This window comes from Macaca fascicularis, chromosome 7 (genome assembly GCF_037993035.2).
Source record: "Macaca fascicularis isolate 582-1 chromosome 7, T2T-MFA8v1.1".
Taxonomy (NCBI): domain Eukaryota; kingdom Metazoa; phylum Chordata; class Mammalia; order Primates; family Cercopithecidae; genus Macaca; species Macaca fascicularis.
The window spans coordinates 74,016,804-74,036,529 of NC_088381.1; positions in this window are offsets into that span (position 1 = coordinate 74,016,804).

Below are 19,726 nucleotides of genomic sequence, written 5' to 3' on the forward strand. Positions count from 1 at the left end.
GACTACAGGCCTGCACCACTACGCACAGTTAATTTTTGTATTTTTAGTAGAGGCGGGGTCTCACCATGTTGGCCAGGATGGTCTCGAACTCCTGGCCTCAAGTGATTCACCCACCTCAGCCTCCCAAAGTGCTGGGATTACAGGTGTAAGGCACCACGCCTGGCCGAGGTTTGAGTTTTATACCTAGGGGAATTTTTCTCAATTCATCTTGTTGTTTAAGTAGGATAATGTGGAGTTGCTCATTGGCATATAAAGTTACTAATAATATAATTTTAAGTTTAAAAAGTCAAATTACAAAATAATAAACATACTATGCTCCTATTTTAAAAGAATAGCTACATACACAGATATATACATCAAAATGTGAATAGCAGTAGAATTATGGATGATATTTTATTTGTAACTGTGTGATCTGAAATTTTAAATAATAGCATTTATTTGATTTCTTATTTTCTGATTTAAAAAATATTTCTATTTTGAAAATAATCCAGTAGACTGTAAAATGCCTTTTTTCCCCACTTGAACAATTAATTTGAGCAGACAATATTTCACTGGACAACACTAGAAGCAAGCAACCTAGATTTCTGGTCTCAAGTTCCTGAGCCCAAGTGATCCTCCTGCCTCAGCCTCCCAAGGTGCTGGAATTACAGGCATGAGCCACTGTGCTAGACTCAACCTGAATTTCTGAATGCAAATCAGAAATATTTGCATTCTGAATATATTCATCTTGATGCTATTTCTGAATAAAGAGGGCCTCTAACAAAATGATGATCAGGATACCCTCATTTCTGTATAAAATTTATTATTTTACTTTTATGTCCATTTGCAGCCCTTCTCAAAGGATCCTGTCTAAATATGGCTTATGTGTACAAGCTAGAGTTGAAGGACCTTAGGGGCAGAGGGACTTGAGGGGAAGCAATTTCTACCTTTACGGAAATGAGGGTGCTATCACTAAAAGAAAAGGACGAATGCTGCGCATTATGACAATAAGTGTGCACTGTGGTGACAGTGACCAAGTCATCCAATGCCTGTCTCCACCTTAGTCTCCTCAGATGTTAAAAATAACCACAATGTACCTCATAATATTATTCTAACAATTACACGAGATAATTAATGCAATGCTCCTCAAATCTCTTTTTTCCCAAAGTTCATGTTATGGTTGAATGGTGTCCCCTGAGAAGCTCAAGTCCTAACCCCCCAGTACTCATGAATGAGACCTTATTTGGAAATAGTCTCTACCTGTAGAGATGACCACTATCAAAGTAATCAAATTAAAATGAGGTCATCAGGGTGGGTTCTACTCCAATATGACTGGTATCCTTACGAAAAGGGGAATTTGATAAAGACACATATGCGTATGTTCATTGCAGTACTATTCACAAAAGCAAAGACATGGAATCAACCCAGATGCCCATAAATGATAGGCTGGATAAAGAAAATGTGGTACGTATACACCATGGAATACTACGCAGCCATGAAAAGGAATGAGATCATATCTTTTGCAGGGACATGGATGGAGCTGGGAGCTGTTATCCTCAGCAAACTACTGCAGAAACAGAAAACCAAACACCACATATTCATAATTCTAAGTGAGAGCTGAATGATGAGAACACATGGACACAAGGGTTGTGGGGAACAACACACTCAGGCCTGTCGGTAGGGGTAGGGGGAAGGGCAGCATCAGGACAAATAGCTAATGGATGCTTGCTTCATACCTAGGTGATGGGTTGATCTGTGCAGCAAACCACCATGGCAAACGTTTACCTATGTAACAAATCTGCACATCCTGCACAGGTACCCCAGAACTTAAAATAAAAGTTGCAGGAAAAAAACGGTGGGAGGCTGGGCACAGTGGCTCACACCTGTAATCCCAGCACTTTGGGAGGCCGAGACGGACAGATAACCTGAGGTCAGGAGTTCGAGACCAGCCTGACTAATATGATGAAACCTCGTCTCTACTAAAAATAAAAAAATTAGCCAGGCATGGTGGCATGCACAGTAATCCCAGCTACTCGGGGGGCTGAGACAGGAGAACCGCTTGAATCTGGGAGGCAGAGGTTGCAGTGAGCCGAGATCGCGCCACTGCACTCCAGCTTGGGCAACAAGAGTGAAACTCCGTCTCAAAAAAAAAAAAAAAAAAAAAGGTGGGAATTTGACAGAGACAGAAGACATGCAGAGGGAAGAGGATGTGAACACACACAGGGAGAAGCTGGCCAGGGGGCTGCAGCAATGCAACTACAGGCCAAGAAACACTAGGAGGGCCAGCACCAGAATCTAGAAGAGGCAGGGAGAGGGTCCCTCCTGTGCCATCAGGGGAGCATGGTTCTGCCAACACTGATTTCACGTCTAGCCTCTAGACTTGTGAGAGGATAAATTGCTGCTGTTTTAGGCCACTTAGTCTTGGGGACTTTGTTAAGGCAGTTCAGGGACACTAATACAGTGGCCCTAGGAACAAGAGAAAGTGAGGATAACTCTCAGGGGTCGAAGGGCATGCCCCAAGCAGTCCACAAGGAACACAGTGCGTCTTTGAAGTTCATTGTCTGAAAACCTTGTTGCATTCAATTCAGGAAGGCAGTATTTCCACTCTTTATGGTATGAAACGATGAGTCAGAAGAGTTAGTCCACCAAGGGGCAGACTCCAGTCACAGGGGTTTCCTTTTGTTCCCTTTATCCTCTGCCTAAGACAATACTCAAGATATTCACATATTAACCACCCTGTTTTTTCAGCTTCTACGGATACAATAGTGTCTTTCAAATGTCTGAATAGTCCAGCGGGCTGTGGTGGTGTGCACCTATAGTCCCATCTACTTCAGAGGCTGAGGCAGGACAATTGCTTGTGCCCAGGAGTTTGAGACTAGCCTGGGCAATATAGCAATACTCTGTTTCTAAAACAGAACAAAACAAAACAAAACAAAACAAACAAACAAAAAACAAAAAACTAAACTAAACAAAACTCTGAGGAGTCTAGATCTCTACTTATTTCATCTCAATCTTAGGATGTGGACACAGAATTTTGTGTGCCAACCTTCAGCCATGTTGCACACATTAAGGCAGCTGCTTTAAAGGGGAGAGGTGACCTGACCTATTTTATTACTTCTTCCTGGGCAGAAACTATGGGCCTTAGTGACATCCAAATAACCAACCATAACTTGTTTACATCTTTCAGACAAGTGCAGTGGGCAGCCCTCTTGAGTCTGTTAAAGTAGCAAACAGGTAGAATTTCTGGCCACAGAGAGAGAGAGAGACCACACATCAGGCACAGTTTGCTAGCTCATTTGATTCCCAAGAGAAAGGAAGGAAAAAAAAATCAGTAATGGTAGATAAGTGTGGGGAACAGGAGGTGCTTTAGGCCAAACTTATTCAAGGGTCTGCTGAAACACTCCTGTTCTAGCATGGAAAAGTCACATCAATTTTACGTGCTACTCCATGATATAGCAATATATCTTTTCTCAACATTTTTAAATAGAAAATTTTAAACATAATGATTCTACAGTCAAAATTCCTACACCCATCACCCAGATTGTACTATTAATTATTACTATGTTTGCTACATCTCATCTCTATCCATCCATCAATCCACTTTATTTTTTTATGGATCCCAAAGTCTATTGCAGACATCAACACCCTTTCCCCTGATTACTTCAGCATGCCTTTCATTAACTAGAGTTCAGTATTTGTTTAATTTTTTTTTTTATATGGAGTCTTGCTCTGTCACTCAGGCTACAGTGCAATGGCGTGATCTCAGCTCACTGCAACCTCCGTCTCTTGGGTTCAAGAGGTTCTCCTGACTCAGTCTCTTGAGCAGCTGGGATTACAGGTGCACGCCACTACACCTGGCTAATTTTTGTATTCTCAGTAGAGACGGGGTTTCACCATTGGCCAAACTGGTCTCAAACTCCTGACCTCATGATCTGCCCACCTCAGCCTCCCAAAGTGCTGGGATTACAGGCATGAGCCACCTCACCCAACCGTGTTTAATTTTTTGAGGTGAAATTCATAAGCAAAAAAATGCAGCATCTTAAGTGCAACTTTTCCAAATTTTGACAAATGAATAAACCGGTGCAACCCAATCCCTACCAAGATATAGAACAGTACCAAACCCCATGACCATTACCTCCTGCCTCTTCCTAGTCAATCCCTGCCCCACCTGCCAGACAAAGCCACTTTTGTAATTCTTGTCCACCATAGGTTAGATTTGCCTGTTCTGGAACTTTATATAAATTGAATTATACCGAATATATTCTTTTGTGTAAGGCTCCCTTCACTAAACGTAGTGATTTTGAGAATCACCTATGTTACCACATGTATCTGTAGTTTGATCTTTTTTTATTCTGAGTAATATTTCATTGTGTGACTCTAGCACTGTTACCCATTTTCCTATTATTGATGCACATCTGGGCTGTTTCCAGTTTGGGGCTATTATGAATAAGGTTGCCATAAACATTCTTGTACTTGAAGTATACTCCCAATGTTGTGCGATCACCACCACCATCCATCCCATATCATAGTTTCATCTCACAAAACACTTTTCATCTGACCCTACACTTTTGAATAATGAATTCAAAATGGATCCTCCAGCCCTTTATTCTCAAACCACTTGGCAGCCCTAGAATTCACAGCGTGATAGAAATCTTTGCTTATGCTCATTAGCTGGTCCAGGTCTCACTGGTTTAGCCCAGCTCAAGGTTGTAAACTGCAGGTCCACAGTCCTGAAGGGGACAGTGTGGCTTCCTTGAGGGGTGGGGCCTCAGCTGCAGCCCTCCCCTCTGCTCTGGACAAGGCTCTATCAGGAAGGTTGCAATCCTGCTCACTCCCCAAAACTGAAATTGAGGTCTCCATTCCTTCTTATTCCTCCACCTGGGTCCTCGCAGCTCCCCTGAACCTCTACAAGCCCCTCTGAGTGTTGTGTTTGTAGTGAGGAGAATTTGAGCTCCTTCCTCAAAAGTGAGGCTACCCCTCATTGGGTGGAGCCAGAGGCTGATGGCCATGAGGGTGTGGCCTGCTCCCACCCTGGCTACCACACTCTGGTTCTTTGTAGCATAACTAGGATTCAGAGAAGGTGTTTGATTTTATACAGAGTTTCAGCCTGAGTCTGTGTTAGCCCCATCTCCTGATGGGCTCCCGTGAGGAGACTGGGCGGCCTCCCCAGGGGACCTGCCTTTTGTCCTTGGGTTTCTGGATCAGTGAATGGACCCAGTGTTCCAGATCATTCTTACAGGTGAGGGGTTTCTGGGCTCAGTGCAGTCCTGATAAGACAGGCCTGGGCCACACCTCGCTGGCTGCAGCCACGGCTCAGCTCCCCTGGCTAGAAAAAGGAGGGCCGGTCCCACAGAGGTCTGGGGTTACACTGGCCTGTAGACACTGTTTGGCCAGGGAGTACTACTGGGGTAGGAGGGGGTGGAGCTTGAGGAAGAGCATAGGGTCCCAGGCCTCAGGCTAGCAGGGGTCAGATAGATAACAGGGCACCTCTCTGACCACTTCTGTACCCCAGTCCACCCTCCACAGCATCTCTGAACCACAGCCCTGTCCCCTGCCCTGTAGTCAGTAGAGAGACCACTTCATCAGCTGTGTGATGCCTAGCAACGTATCCTTTCTGAGCTATGAAAACAGGGACTTAAAAAAGTACTCATCCAGAAGATTTTTTGGAGGATCAAATACAAACGCTCCTCAGCACAATGCCAGGGACTCAGAAAGTGTGTGGTCAACTTTATTTTCCTGTTGCTTTCTTCTCTATAACAGCTTTTCACAAATTGCTCTGGCTTTACGAAGGAAGCTAGGCAAGCTGGAAGATCCCGGAAGCAGAAGGAAAGCCGCTCCTGTCTCTTCATGCCCAGAAATACTGCCACAAATGGAAGGCTTCCCCCACAGACCACTAGGTACCACTGGAGTCCTGAGACCCTGAGCAGAATGGATGCTGTAGAGGAAAATCAACGTCCCCAGGAGACCTGCCCCTTAGCTAGACCCGCCAAGGACACATGTTCTTCAAGACTCCCTGCCCAGCTGCAGCAAGAGTGGTCCAGATCCCTTGGTTGCTTTTATAAAGGAGGAGAAGGATATTTTTGTCATCATCACCCTCAAATAGAAACAAGAGTCTTAGAACAAGGGAGCCGTTTACTCACATGCCCAGACCCCTCCCCCAGTCCAGTTTAATTAGAATTTCTGGGGATGGGGCCAGCTTTGGGTATTTTTTTAATGTCCCTAGGTACTTCTAATGTGTAACTAGAGTTAAGAATGACTGGTCTAGTCCAACCTTCTCACTGTAGGGATAAAAACACACAGGGGGGAAAACAGCCCTAGAAAGGTTAAAAGAAATAAAATATTTAAAGTGACAGACTATAGCGCAAAGTACGTGCCTAAAAGATGGACGCCGTTATCATGTCACTATTTCTAATACTGCCCCAGACAGGGCTGGTTTCATGGACATGTGACATGTATCATGGCATAAGCTCGCATGCTTTGCAGGCACCTGTGCTTCGTTTCCTGCTCTGATGTTGCCATCTTGAAATTCTTAATTTTTAAACAAGGGGTCCTGCATTTTCACTTTGCACTGGCCCCAGATCACACAGCTCTTATACACAGAGTAGATCATCACCACATTAAAGAAAGATGGCTCAGGCTACTCCTGTCTCTTCATGCCCAGAAATACTGCCACAAATGGATGACTTCCCTCAGAGACCACCAGATACCACTGGAGTCCTGAGACCCTGGGCAGAATGGATGTTATAGAAAAACATCAATGTACCCAGGAGACCTGCCCCAGGGCTCAGGGCTCGGAGGCTGCAGGGCGTGGGGCAGGGAGGGCTGGGATGCAGCTTCCCCTGCCCATGTCCCCTAGCCTGGCTCTCTACTGCCACAATGCTGGGCCCTCCATTGCCTAAGGAGCTCCCTTCTCCTGTCTATTGTATCAGGGAGGAGGCTGTCCCTGCATCTCCTGGGGGAAGCAGTGTAGACTGGTGGAAAGAGACTGGGATCAGTCAGGCCTGGGTCATACCTTCAGCACTCCCTCTTATTGGCTATGAGAGGTCCTCTGAGCCTCAGTTCCTCATGTGTAAAAGGGAGGAAGTAGGCCGGGCACGGTGGCTCACGCCTGTAATCCCAGCACTTTGGGAGGCTGAGGCGGGCGGATCGCCTGAGGTCGGGAGTTTGAGATCAGCCTGGCCAACATGGAGAAACCCCGTCTCTACTAAAAATACAAAATTAGCCGGGCATGGTGGCACATGCCTGTAATCCCAGCTACTTGGGAGGCTGAGGCAGGAGAATCACTTGAACCCGGGAGGCGGAGGTTGTGGTGAGCCGAGATCGTGCCATTGCACTCCAGCCTGGGCAACAAGAATGGAACTCCATCTCAAAAAAAAAAAAAAAAAAAAAAGGAAGAAATAATGCCTGCCTTGCAGAACCACTGTGAGGAGAACCCAGCATATCATGACTGTCCCACCAGATGCTGGAAATATGTGAATTCTCTTCCCTTTACAGGGAAGAGGGAGAAGCATCTTTCTCCAAAAGAATGGGGCCCCAGTGTTCCAGGTGCAGCCTGGACAAAGGACCCAGGATCCTTTGTCTCCCCGGGAGGCTCAACTACAATCAGTTCCCAGGCTTCTGCTTTGCTTGTGAAAACTAAGGATAGGCAGTTCTAGGGAAAGGTTTAATTCCAGAGTGGCATGCCGCTTCCGAGCTCTTTGTAAAAGGGTTGTTGCTGCTGCCCTCTAGTGGTAACTTGTCTGTATCTGCACAAATTCCTAACTTGCTTTGGATAAATAATAAATACTTAAGAACATACTACAACTCAATTTAAAAAATAATGTATTGAGTCTCTACTCTGTTAAGAACTAGGGATACAAAGACAAATAAAACACAGTTCTTTCCTTCTAAGAATTCACAGTTTAGAAAATGAGGCAAACTCTTAAAGAGATTGCTTGAATATAACCCAATGTGGTAAGGTTTTTTCTTTTTTTTTGCCCAAAGGAGATAAGTTTTAATAAAAACAATGATTCCCACAACTTCTGTTTCCACACAAAATGGATTCCTATTGTTCCCATTATGTAAAGCTAAAAATTCTTGAATATCATATATAATAAACATAAGAAGACTCTGAAGGTTGAGGGGAAAGGAGACTGGCTGGGGAACTTGCGACCCAGGGAAAGACATGGCAGTGAGTTCTCTGAGTTTTCCTTTTCTTCTCTTTTCTTTTCTTTTCTTTTCTTGACGCAGGATCTCATTCTTTTGCCCAGGCTGGAGTGCAGTGATGTAATCATGGCTCACTGCAGCCTCAACTTTCTAGACCCAAGCAATTCTCCCACCTCAGCATCCCCAGGAGCTGGGACCACAGGCATGTGCTAATATATTTTAGTTTTTATTTATTTATTTATTTATTTATTTATTTATTTATTTATTTACTGAGATGGAGTTTCACTCTTGTTGCCCAGGCTAGAGTGCAATGGCACATGATCTCGGCTCATTGCAACCTCTGCCTCCTGGGTTCAAGCAATTCTCCTGCCTCAGCCTCCTGAGTGGCTGAGATTACAGGTGCCTGCCACCATGCCTAGCTAATTTTTTGTATTTTTTTTTTTTTTAGTAGATACGGGGTTTCACCATGTTGGCCAAGCTGGTCTCAAACTCCTGACCTCAGGTGATCCACCTGCCTCGGCCTCCCAAAGGGCTGGGATTACAGGCGTGAGCCACAGCACCCATATTTTTTGTAGTGATGAGGTCTCATTCTGTTGCCTAGGCTGGTCTCGAACTTCTGGGCTCAAGTGCTCCTCCCACCTCAGCCTCCCAAAGTGCTGAGATTCTGGTGTGAGCCATGGCACCCAGACTCTAGGTTTTAATTTTGTCTTAATTATATCTTAACTGGATCCTGGAGAAGCTGACAACTTAATACAACAATGGACACAGACAAAAGAAGCCCCAAGAAGGGCTGCTCTCGAGTCAAGCGACCAGGAAAGGAGCAGCCTAGCAAGACAGAAACTTTTAGACAATAATCACTCTAGTGCAGCCAAACTCCACAGAGTAAACATATGGTGGAAAAGCTGAGTGGGAGCCTGGACTTCCACCCTCACACAGCTGTAATGAGGCAACCCCTTCTTCTGCCAGGGTGGTGTCAGAGAAGGCTAAGTGGAAGGCTGAGGCTATTATCTCCATCCAGTGGCAATGAGGCCCAGCCCCTGCAAAGTCAGTGGAGGCCACTTGGGGAACCTGGACTTCCACATCCATCTGAAGGTTAGGATGCCCTCTCCCTCCCTGCTGGGGCAGTGGCAGAGGAGGCCTGGTGGAGAGCCAGGACTTTAACCACCACCAAGTAAGAACGAGGCACCCCTCTTTCTCCCTGCCTGGAGATGATCAGAGAAGGCAAAGTGGGAAGCTGGAAGTCCGTCCACCTTTCTGTGTAAGGAGGTTCCCCTACTCGTGGTGTCAGTGGAGGCCCCATGGGGCCAGGCAGAAATGGCACAGTATTTTCAAATATTGTTTTGAGAACTGTTTTGTGTCTAGAAGTTTTATGTCAAGAATTCTACATCCAGTGAAAATATCCTTCAGGAATAAAGGAAAAATTAAGGCATTCTCAAGTGAAGGAAAACTAAAAGAGTTCATCACCCCCAGATACCTACTTCCTAAGAGAATGGTTACACGGGCCGGGCGTGGTGCCTCATGCCTGTAATCCCAGCACTTTGGGAGGCAGAGGCAGGTGGATCACTTGAGGTCAGGAGTTCAAAAATAGCCTGACCAACATGGTGAAACCCTGTCTCTACTAAAAATACAAAAATAAGCTTGGCATGGTGGCACACACCTGTAATCCCAGCTGTCTGGGAGGCTGAAGCAGGAGAATCACTTGAACGCGGGAGGCAGATGTTATGGTGAGCCCAGATCATGCCATTGCTCTCTAGCCTGGGCAACAAGAACGAAACTCCATCTCAAAAAAAAAAAAAAAAAAAAAGTAAAAGAAAAAGAATGGTTAAAAGAAGACTGTACAACAGAAAGGAAATAATGAAAGAAGGAATCTCAGAACATCAGGAAAGAAGAAAGAACAATGGGGAGAGTAAAAATATGGTCAATACAATAAGCTTTCCTTCTCTTCTTGAGTATTCTAAATTATGTTTGATGGTTGAAGCAAAAATTGTAATATTGCCTAATGTGGTTATCAATATTTGTAAAGTAAATATTTAAGACAATTATAAGTGGGAGAGGATAAAGAGACTTAAAAGGAGGCAAGTTTGCTTTCTTTCTCTCTCTTTTTTTTTTTTTTTTTTTGAGACAGAGTCTTGCTCTGTTGCCCAGGCTGAAGTACAGTGGTGTGATCTCAGCTCACTGCAACCTCCACCTCCTGGGCTCAAGTGATTCTCCTGCCTCAGACTCCTGAGTAGCTGAGACTATAGGCATGCACCACCACACCCGGCTAATTTTTATATTTTTAGTAAAGATGGGGGTTTCACCATGTTGGCCAAGCTGGTTTCCAACTCCTGACCTCAAGTGCTCCACCTGCCTCAGCCTCCCAAAGTGCTAGGATTACAGACATGAGCCACCACACCTGGCCAAAAGGAGGCACGCTTTCTGTACTTTACTATACTTCACCAGGAGACCATGATAAGGTATATGTACATAATGAATACTTAGATAAAATACTAAAAGAAAACTATACAAAAGAAATACATTTAAAAACACAATTGATAAATCAAAATGGATCTTTTTTTTAAAGTTCAAGTAACCTGGAGGTAAGCAAGGGGTAAAGAAAGAGAAAAAAATCAGAACAACAAACAATAAAATGGCAGACTTAAGTTCTAATATACAATAATTACCTTAAATGTAAATAGTTTCAATATATCAAAAGACAGATTGGGAGAAAATATTTTTAAAAAATATATGACACAATATGTCATTTACAAGAAACTCTCCTCAGATATAATAATGTATGTAGGCTGACAGTAAAAAGATGAAAAATGATGCAAGCATCTTAATTCTAAATTAACAAAGTATAGCTATGTTAATATCAGATAAAGCACTTCAAAGCAAATCACCAGGTCTAGAAATGGATACTGCAGAATGATAAAGGGTCAATCTACCAAGAATACAAAGATACACAACAATTCTAAATTTGTATGCACCAAACAACAGAGCTCTAAAAATATATGAAGCAAAACTGACAGAGCTGAAAGGAGAAACAGGCAAATCCACAATTATAGTTGGAGACTTCAACATCTCTCTCAACAATTGATAAAACAGCTATACAGAAAATCAAAATATAGGCCGAGAGCGGTGGCTCATGCCTGAAAGCCCAGCACTTTGGGAGGCAGGTAGATCATTTGAGGTCAGGATTTGGAGACCAGCCTGGCCAACATGGTGAAACCCCATCTCTACTAAAAATACAAAAATTAGCCGGGCATGGTGGCGGGCACCTGTAATCCCAGCTACTCGGGAGGCTGAGGTAGGAGAATTGCTTGAACCTGGGAGGTGGAGGTTGCAGTGAGCCGAGACTGCGCCATTGCACTCCAGCCTGGGTGACAGAGCAAGATTCCATCTCAAAAAAAAAGAAAAGAAAAGAAAAGAAAATCCTCAAAATCAAAATATAGAACTCAAAAACACCACTAATGAAGAGGATCTAATTGACATTTATAGACGAACACTCCACCTCACAGCAGCAGAATACACATTATTTTCAAGTGCCCACGGAACATTATACCAAGATATACCATATCCTGGGCCATAAAATGAACCTCAATAAATTTAAAAAAAACTGAACTCATGCAGTATGTATTCACCAACCACAATGGAATAAAACCAGAAATCATTAACAGAAAGATAACAGGGAAATCTCCAAACACTTGAAAACTAAACACACTTCTAAACAATCCTAGGGTCAAAAGAGGAAGTCTCAAGGGAAATTTTTTTAATGGAACTGCATGAAAATGAAAATAGAATGTGTGAAAATTTGTGAGACACAACTAAAGCAGCGCTAAGAAGAAAATACATGGCACTAAATTCATACATTAGAAAGGAGGAAAAATCAGGTGATAGGCGTGGTGGCTTACGCCTGTAATCCTAGCACTTTGGGAGGCTGAGATGGGCAGATCACTTGAGCTCAGAAATTTGAGACCAGCCTGGGCAACATAATGAAATCCCATCTCTACAAAAAATGCAAAAAAAGTAGCTGAGCGTGGTGGCACAAGCCTGTAATTTCAGCTATTCAGGAGGCTGAAGCACAAGAATCGCCTGAGCCCAGGAGGCAGAGGTTTCAGAGAGCTGAGATCGCACCACTACACTCCAGCCTAGGCAACAGAGCCAGAACCTGTCTCAAAAATAAAATAAAATAAAATAAAGGAGGAAAAAATATATATACATATACGTGTGTGTGTATATATTTTTTCCTCCTTTATGTGTGTGTGTGTGTGTGTGTATATATATATATAAAATACCATATACAATTGTTTTAAAAGAGAAATATTTTGTAATCCCAGCACTTTGGGAGGCTGAGGCAGGAGGATCACGGGGTCAGAAGATCGAGACCATCCTAGCTAACATAGTGAAACCCAGTCTCTACTAAAAAATACAAAAAATTAGCCAGGCGTGACAGTGTGCACCTGTAGTCCCAGCTACTAAGGAGGCTGAGGCAGGAGAATCACTTGAACCTGGGAGGCGGAGGTTGCAGTGAGCCAAGATTGCACCACTGCACTCCAGCCTGGGCGACAGAGTGAGACTGTCTCAAAAAAAAAAAGTATTTTAGATACAAATCTAGCAAAACATGTACATAACTTGTATGTTGAAAACTACAAAACACTGAAAAAATATCCAAGAAGACCTAACTAAATGAAGAGATACACATGTTCTCATACTGGGAGGATCATAGTAAAGATGTCGATTCTCCCCAGATTGAGTTGTAATCTAGATATAGATAAGCTTATTCTAAAATTTATATAGAAAGACAAAGGAACTAGGATAGCTGAAACGATTTTGAACAACAAAGTAATAAAGTGCTAGGAATCGTGCTCCCTGCTTTTAAGATTTATTACACAGCTACGGTAATCAAGACTGTGTGGTACTGGCAGAAAAACAGACATATAGGTCAGTGAACTAGCATTAAAAACCTAGAAATAGGCCATACAAATATGCTCAATTGATTTTTTTCTAGCTTGAAGATTTTTTATTATAATAAATACAGATAATATAAAACTGACCATTTTAATCATTGTATTTCTTTTTATTATATTATATATACATATTTTTACTTTTTTTACACATAGGAACATTTTAACCATTTTATTTACTTATTTATTTTTATTTTTTATTTTTATTTTACTATTATTATTATTATTATCTGAGATGGAGGCTCGCTCTTGTTGCCCAGGCTGGAGTGCAGTGGCGCGATCTTGGCTCACTGCAATCTCCACCTCCCAGGTTCAAACAATTTTCCTGCCTCAGTCTTCTGAGTAGCTGGGATTACAGGTGCCCAACCACACCTGGCTAATTTTTGTAGTTTTAGTAGAGACGGGGTTTCTCCATGTTGGCCAGGCTGGTCTCAAACTCCTGACCTCAGGGGTGATCCACCCACCTTTGCCTCCCAAAGTTCTGGGATTACAGGTGTAAGCCACCGTGCCCGGTCTATTTTTTTTTTTTTTTTTTTTTTTTTTTTGAGATGGAGTCTCGCTCTGTTGCCCTGGCTGGAGTGCAGTGGCACAGTCTCGGCTCACTGCAACCTCCACCTCCCGGGTTCAAGTGATTCTCCTGCTTCAGCCTCCTGAGTAGCTAGGACTACAGGCATGTGCCACCACACCTGGCTAATTTTTGTATTTTTAGTAGAGATGGGGTTTCACCAAGTTGGCCAGGCTGGTCTCAAACTTCTGACCTCAGGTCATCTGCCCACCTCAGCTTCCCAAAGTGCTGGGATTACAGGCGTGAGCCACCACGCTTGGTCTGATTTTTTAATAAAAGTAAAAAAGCAATTCATGGAAGGAAGGATGGATAATCTTTTCAACCAATGGTGATGGACCATAGATATCCATAACAAAAAAAGAGAGGGAGAGAGAGAAACTTGATCTGTAATTAAAATTCAAAAGTTAAAAAGAAAAACAACCAATCCATGTTAGCAGCCAGCCCATATCAATCTAACACATATCAATCTCACAACCCATATCAATCTCTTGTTGGAACAAGGACTGAACATGTGCAACAAACACTATCATGTATGGGGTGGAAGAAGAGGAAGAACACTACACTCGCTGGGCCACAGCATACCAAGATCCTGGCAGGGAGATATTTTGAGCTCCCTTGATCTGAGGGTACTTTTTACCCCTGAAGAGGCCAGTTTCTGCTCTCTGATCATAGCTATCCATGCCAGATCCTCGGTTTTTCCTTATCTTGTCTGACTTCATTTGTAGGGCCATTAGGGGTTATGGCTTTCTGGGGATCTTACCATCTATTACACCCTACGTGGGATTCTGGTGGTCCAAGGTCATTATTTTTATGCAAACAAAGATGCTTTTTCTCAGTTCAAGCTTTGTAGCTTTGTGAGTTTTCCAGTGTACACACACACACACACACACATATACACACACAGAGAGACCATTTAAAAATCTATTTGATTGCATTTAGCTCCAAGCGTAATTAAACCTCTCCTCAACTCATTCTGGCTATTCTTTCTTTTTTTCATCTTAATTAAAATATCTTGAGTTTATTAGTTGTCTGGGACAAAACACACACCCCCCGACACACTTTTTTTTTTTTTTTTTTTTTTTTCCTGGAGCAGTTTAGCCAACTGAAAACAATTTCAATCCAATCACTGATGTAAACTGAAGGTGTGAGAGCCATACCCAGGTTCAATTTTGCTTTTTTACAAATATGCTTTTCAGGGGTAGAAAGTCCATGCTGTTAGACTGTTCTTAAATTTTTCCATTAGAAAAATGCCACAGGAATGCAGAAAAGGGTGTGGTAATTCCGCCTGGGGAATTCAGGAAGAGCGAGAGAGAAGCTACAGCCAGGCGCCTCAACACAGCCAGGGCCTTTCTCATGGCTGCCTGGCCAACTCACCTTCCACTCTCTGTAGAAGCTACTTTTAACCTTCTCCTCTTTCCCCCAACTCCCACCCCTCCAACTCCCTGCTCACTCAGTCTTGCCTCCTTCCTCAGAGAAAGTTAAAACTATCAGATTGGGACACCCTCAAGCTCAGGTCATCCTCCTCATGTAGATTTTTAACCCCTTACAGCTCTGCATATCCATAAGCTGAGCCCATCTCCCACCCTTCCTCAGCCTCCCTAGGGTGTCTTCTGGAATTTGCAGTGCACCCTTACACAAACCCCATGTACCCTCGCCTTCACTCTGAGTATTCCCTTCACCTTCTTGCCCTGTAGGAAAACTGGCTGATGCCTGCAGGCAACACTTCCCCTATGGCCTCCTCAAATGAGGGCTATTTTCCCTCTCTTGCTCCTCATTCCAGTTGGCCTGCGATAGGGGTAGCTGTCCTCCCTTCCGGTCCTCCATAAACCCCCAGCCTTTTTGAATCAATTGACATTAGGCCACACCCTGCCTCTTTGTTACAGTCCTCTTCAGATCTCTTCCTCATTCACGGAGTATTCTGGTCACGGCTAACGGTGTCTCTCTGCCACTGTCCCATCATCATTCTTCATACCTTCCTAGCACCCTGGGATCTGTGCAAATGATCTATCCAACACCTCAACTCCCAGCATGACAATCTCCCACAATGTCCCAGCCTCCCTTGCAGCTAGGAGTAGCCATGTGTCCCATTTCAGTCAAATGGGATGGAAGTCAAAATCCGAAAGGAGGGGTGGTTTCTGTGAAAGCATTGCCTTGCAGGGTGTATGCAGCCTCCCTGGGTTAATGAGCATGTGTAAATGGGAGGAGGACAGCACAGTCACTGGCCCTGACATGACTGAACCAATGACCCCACACCAGCAGCCACCTATCTCCAATCTACTTCAGCCACTCTGGTCCAATTTCCTGCCCTTGTAAAAGAATTCCTAATAATTTCTCATCAATACCACCTCTCCCTGGCTTCCATCCTCAAGCCACTCACCCTCATCTTTTCACCCCTGTTCCTGCCCAAATCCTAGTGTGTCTAAGGCTGCTAGTTATTCCTCAATATACATTATCCCCTTCTGTCTTTTGTAACAGAACCCTAAAACTGTCACAGAGCCCACCCTGGACCCAGCTACTGCACTGCCACAGTCCTCTTTCTCCCCAATGCTGTTTTTCTATCAGCAGCTTTTCATTTAATCTCTGTCATTTCCAACCAAGTACAAACACACTGCAACGTCTCCTGCAATGTTCTGATGTTAACAAAACGTCAAAAACCCTTTCCTAAACTCCTCATGTCCCCTAGCTACCACCTCATTTCTCAGCTCTCCTTTTTATATTTAAAAAAAAAAAAAAAAAAAAAAAAAAAGCTCTGCTCAAGAGAGTGGCCTGTCCTCATTGCCTTCCTCTCCTCACACCCCCTCTGCCAGTGTCCTGATTCCTGGATGCCCGCCATTCCAGCAGAACTCCTCTTGTCAAAGCAATCTAGTGCCTGTCACCTTGCCCAACCCAACAGTCCATTCTCAACCTTCATTATTTCCCACCTCACAGCAGCCTGTGGCAGAGGGAATCATGCCCTGTGTTCCTCTGCTGCTTCCTCCTTTAATCATGGAGAATATTGAACGTGTACGGAAGGAGACAGCATGACGCTGAGCGCAGTGGCTCTGCCTGTAATCCCAGCAGTTTGGGAGGCCGAGGTGGGTGGATCACCTGAGGTCAGGAGTTCGAGACCAGCCTGGCCAACATGGTGAAACCCCATCTCCACTAAAAATACAAAAGTTAGCTGGGCCTGGTGGCAGCGCCTGTAATCCCAGCTACATACCCAGAAGGCTGAGGCAGGAGAATTGCTTGAACCCAGGAGACAGGGGTTGCAGTGAGCCGAGATCTCGCCATTGCACTCCAGCCTGGGCGACAAGAGCAAAACTCCGTCTCAAAAAAAAGAAAAAAAAAGCAGTGTGTGGTGGCTCACACCTGTAATCCCAGCACTTTGGGAGGCCAAGGCAGGCGGATCACGAGGTCAGGAGATCAAGACAATCTTTGTTAACACGGTGAAACCCCTTCTCTACTAAAAATACAAAAAATTAGCCAGGGATGGTGGTGCGCACCCATAATCCCAGCTACTCGGGAAGCTGAGGCAGGAGAATCTGAGGCAGAAATCCGGGAGGCAGAGGTAGTGGTGAACCAAGATCACGCCACTGCACTCCAGCCTGGTGCCCGAGAAAGACTCCATCTCAAAAAAAAAAAAAAAAAAAAAAAGGGAGGAGAGAGCATGAAACAATGAGCCTCACATACACACCACTCAGCCCAACCACCTCCAACCCACGCTAGGGAAGTCCTGCCCAGACTCACCTCTGCATCTTCCCCTCCCTATTGTTTGGAGGGAAATCCTAGATACTACATCATTTTGTTGGTAAAATATTTCAGCATTTCTAAAAGATAACTTTTAAAAATGTAAACAACTCTCTCATTCTTTTTCTCCCAGTTTCATTTTTAATTTTTTCTATATCTCTATTACTTATTTATAATTTCAACTTTTATTTTAGATTCACGGGGTACATGTGCAGGTTTGTTACCTGGGTATATTATGTGATGCTTATATTTGGGGTACAATTGATCCCATCACCCAGATAGTGAGCATAGTACCTAATAGTTTTTCAACCTTTACTCCCCTCATTCCTTCCCCTCTTTAGTAGTCCCCACTGTCTGGTATTGCCATCTTTATGTCCATGAGTATCCAGTGTTTAGCTCCACTTATAAGTGAGAGCCTGTGGTATTTGGGTTTCTGTTCCTGCATTAATTGGCTTAAGATAATGGCCTCCAGCTGCATCCATGTTGTTATAAACGACATGATTTTGTGCTTTTTATGGCTGCATAGTATTCCACCCCCTCGTTCTGGAAACCCATTTTTCACTGGATTAACATTCACCTAATTCTCCTGATTTTAGTATTTTAGTCCTTTGGGGCTGCTATAACAAGATACCATAAACTGAGTGGCTTATCAACAACATTTTTTTTTTTTTCTCACAATCTGGAAGCTGGAAGTCCAGGATTAAGGTACCAGCAGACTTGGTGCCTGGAGAGGGACCACTTTCCAGTTCATAGAGGTTTCTAGCTGTGTCCTTACATAGTGGGTGGAGCAAACGAGCTCCCTTAAGTCTATTTTTTTTTTTTGAGGCAGGATCTTGCTCTGTTGCCCAGGCTGGAATGAAGTGGTGCAATCATGACTCACTGCCCTGACTTCCTGTACTCAAGTGATCCTCTTATCTCAGCCTCCAAACTAGCTGGGACCACAGGCATGTGCCTCCTAGCTAGTTTTTTTTTTATTATTATTTTTGTATAAACAGGGTCTTGCTCTGTTGTCTAGGCTGGCCTCCAAGTCCTAGGCTCAAGCAATCCTCCCACCTTGGCCTCCCAAAGTGCTAGGATGATAGGCATGAGCCACCGAACCTTGCGCCTATTGTAGGGGCACTAATCCCATTCATGAGGGCTCTGCCCTTCAGACCTAATTACCTCCCAGAGGCCCCACCTCCTAATACTATTACCTTGGTAATTAAGTTTCAACATATGAATTCTAGGGGACCACAAACATTCCGACCATAGCATCCTCCTACCCAAGTGGCCACTCCTCTTGCCAACCTCTTATCCAGGCTTGGGGCTTTCAATGACAGCTGAGTACTCATCCCTTTCAAATTATCTCTGTGCCTCAATTTCTCCCCAGAGCTCCAGGTTCATTATCTTTTTGTTGTTGTTGTTGTTGTTGTTGTTGTTGTTGTTGGTTTTTAGATGGAGTCTTTCTCTGTCACCCAGGCTGAGTGCAGTGGTGCAGTCTTGGCTCACTGCAACCTCTGCTGCCCAGGTTCAAGTGATTCTCGTGCCTTAGCCACCCAACCAGCTGGGATTACAGGCATGAGCCACCATGCCTGGCTAATTTTTGTATTTTTAGTAAAGACAGGGTTTCACCATGTTGGCCAGGCTGGTCTTGAACTCCTGGCCTCAAGTGATCCACTGGCCTCAGTCTCCCAAAGTGTTGGGCTTAGAGGCATGAGCCACTGTGCCTGGCCCAGGCTCATATATCTAACTGCACACACACCTGGCATCTCTGCTTGGAGTCCATTAGGCATCTTCAAACTAACATGGGTTAACTAGAACCTTTGATATTCTGCACCCTCCTTCCCATCACTTCCTCACTGAGTCTTCTCCACCCTTCATTCCATTTTCAGCCCGAAGCCTAGAAGTCATTATTCTGTTCTGCAGTCTGTTTGCAAGTTATGTCACTTCTACATTCAAAATATTATATATCCAGAATTCAACCATGGTTCACCATATCCATCACTTGTACCAAAGCCACCATCATAAGCAGACCAGTGGTTTCCATATTTATTTGGCATTTTCCCTGATGAAGATAGAATTATACTTTATGTAATTTGAAATATGTAGAAATAGAAGCTGACCCTGCACCCCTAATATATGTATATTTACTAACTGGCAAATTATATGTAGATACCTATTAAGATGTATTATAAAACATAAAAGAGAAATTTATAAAGGGTGACCTAAAGAGAAAATAGACAGTTTTTAAATGTCTTGCTAATTGTGATAGCTTCATACTATCATTTTACCTAACATCTCAAGGCACAATATACACTTAGGTAAGGTTTGTGATTAATTATAATAAAAATACACATTTCAAATAGCCTTTTTATTAATTCCACAT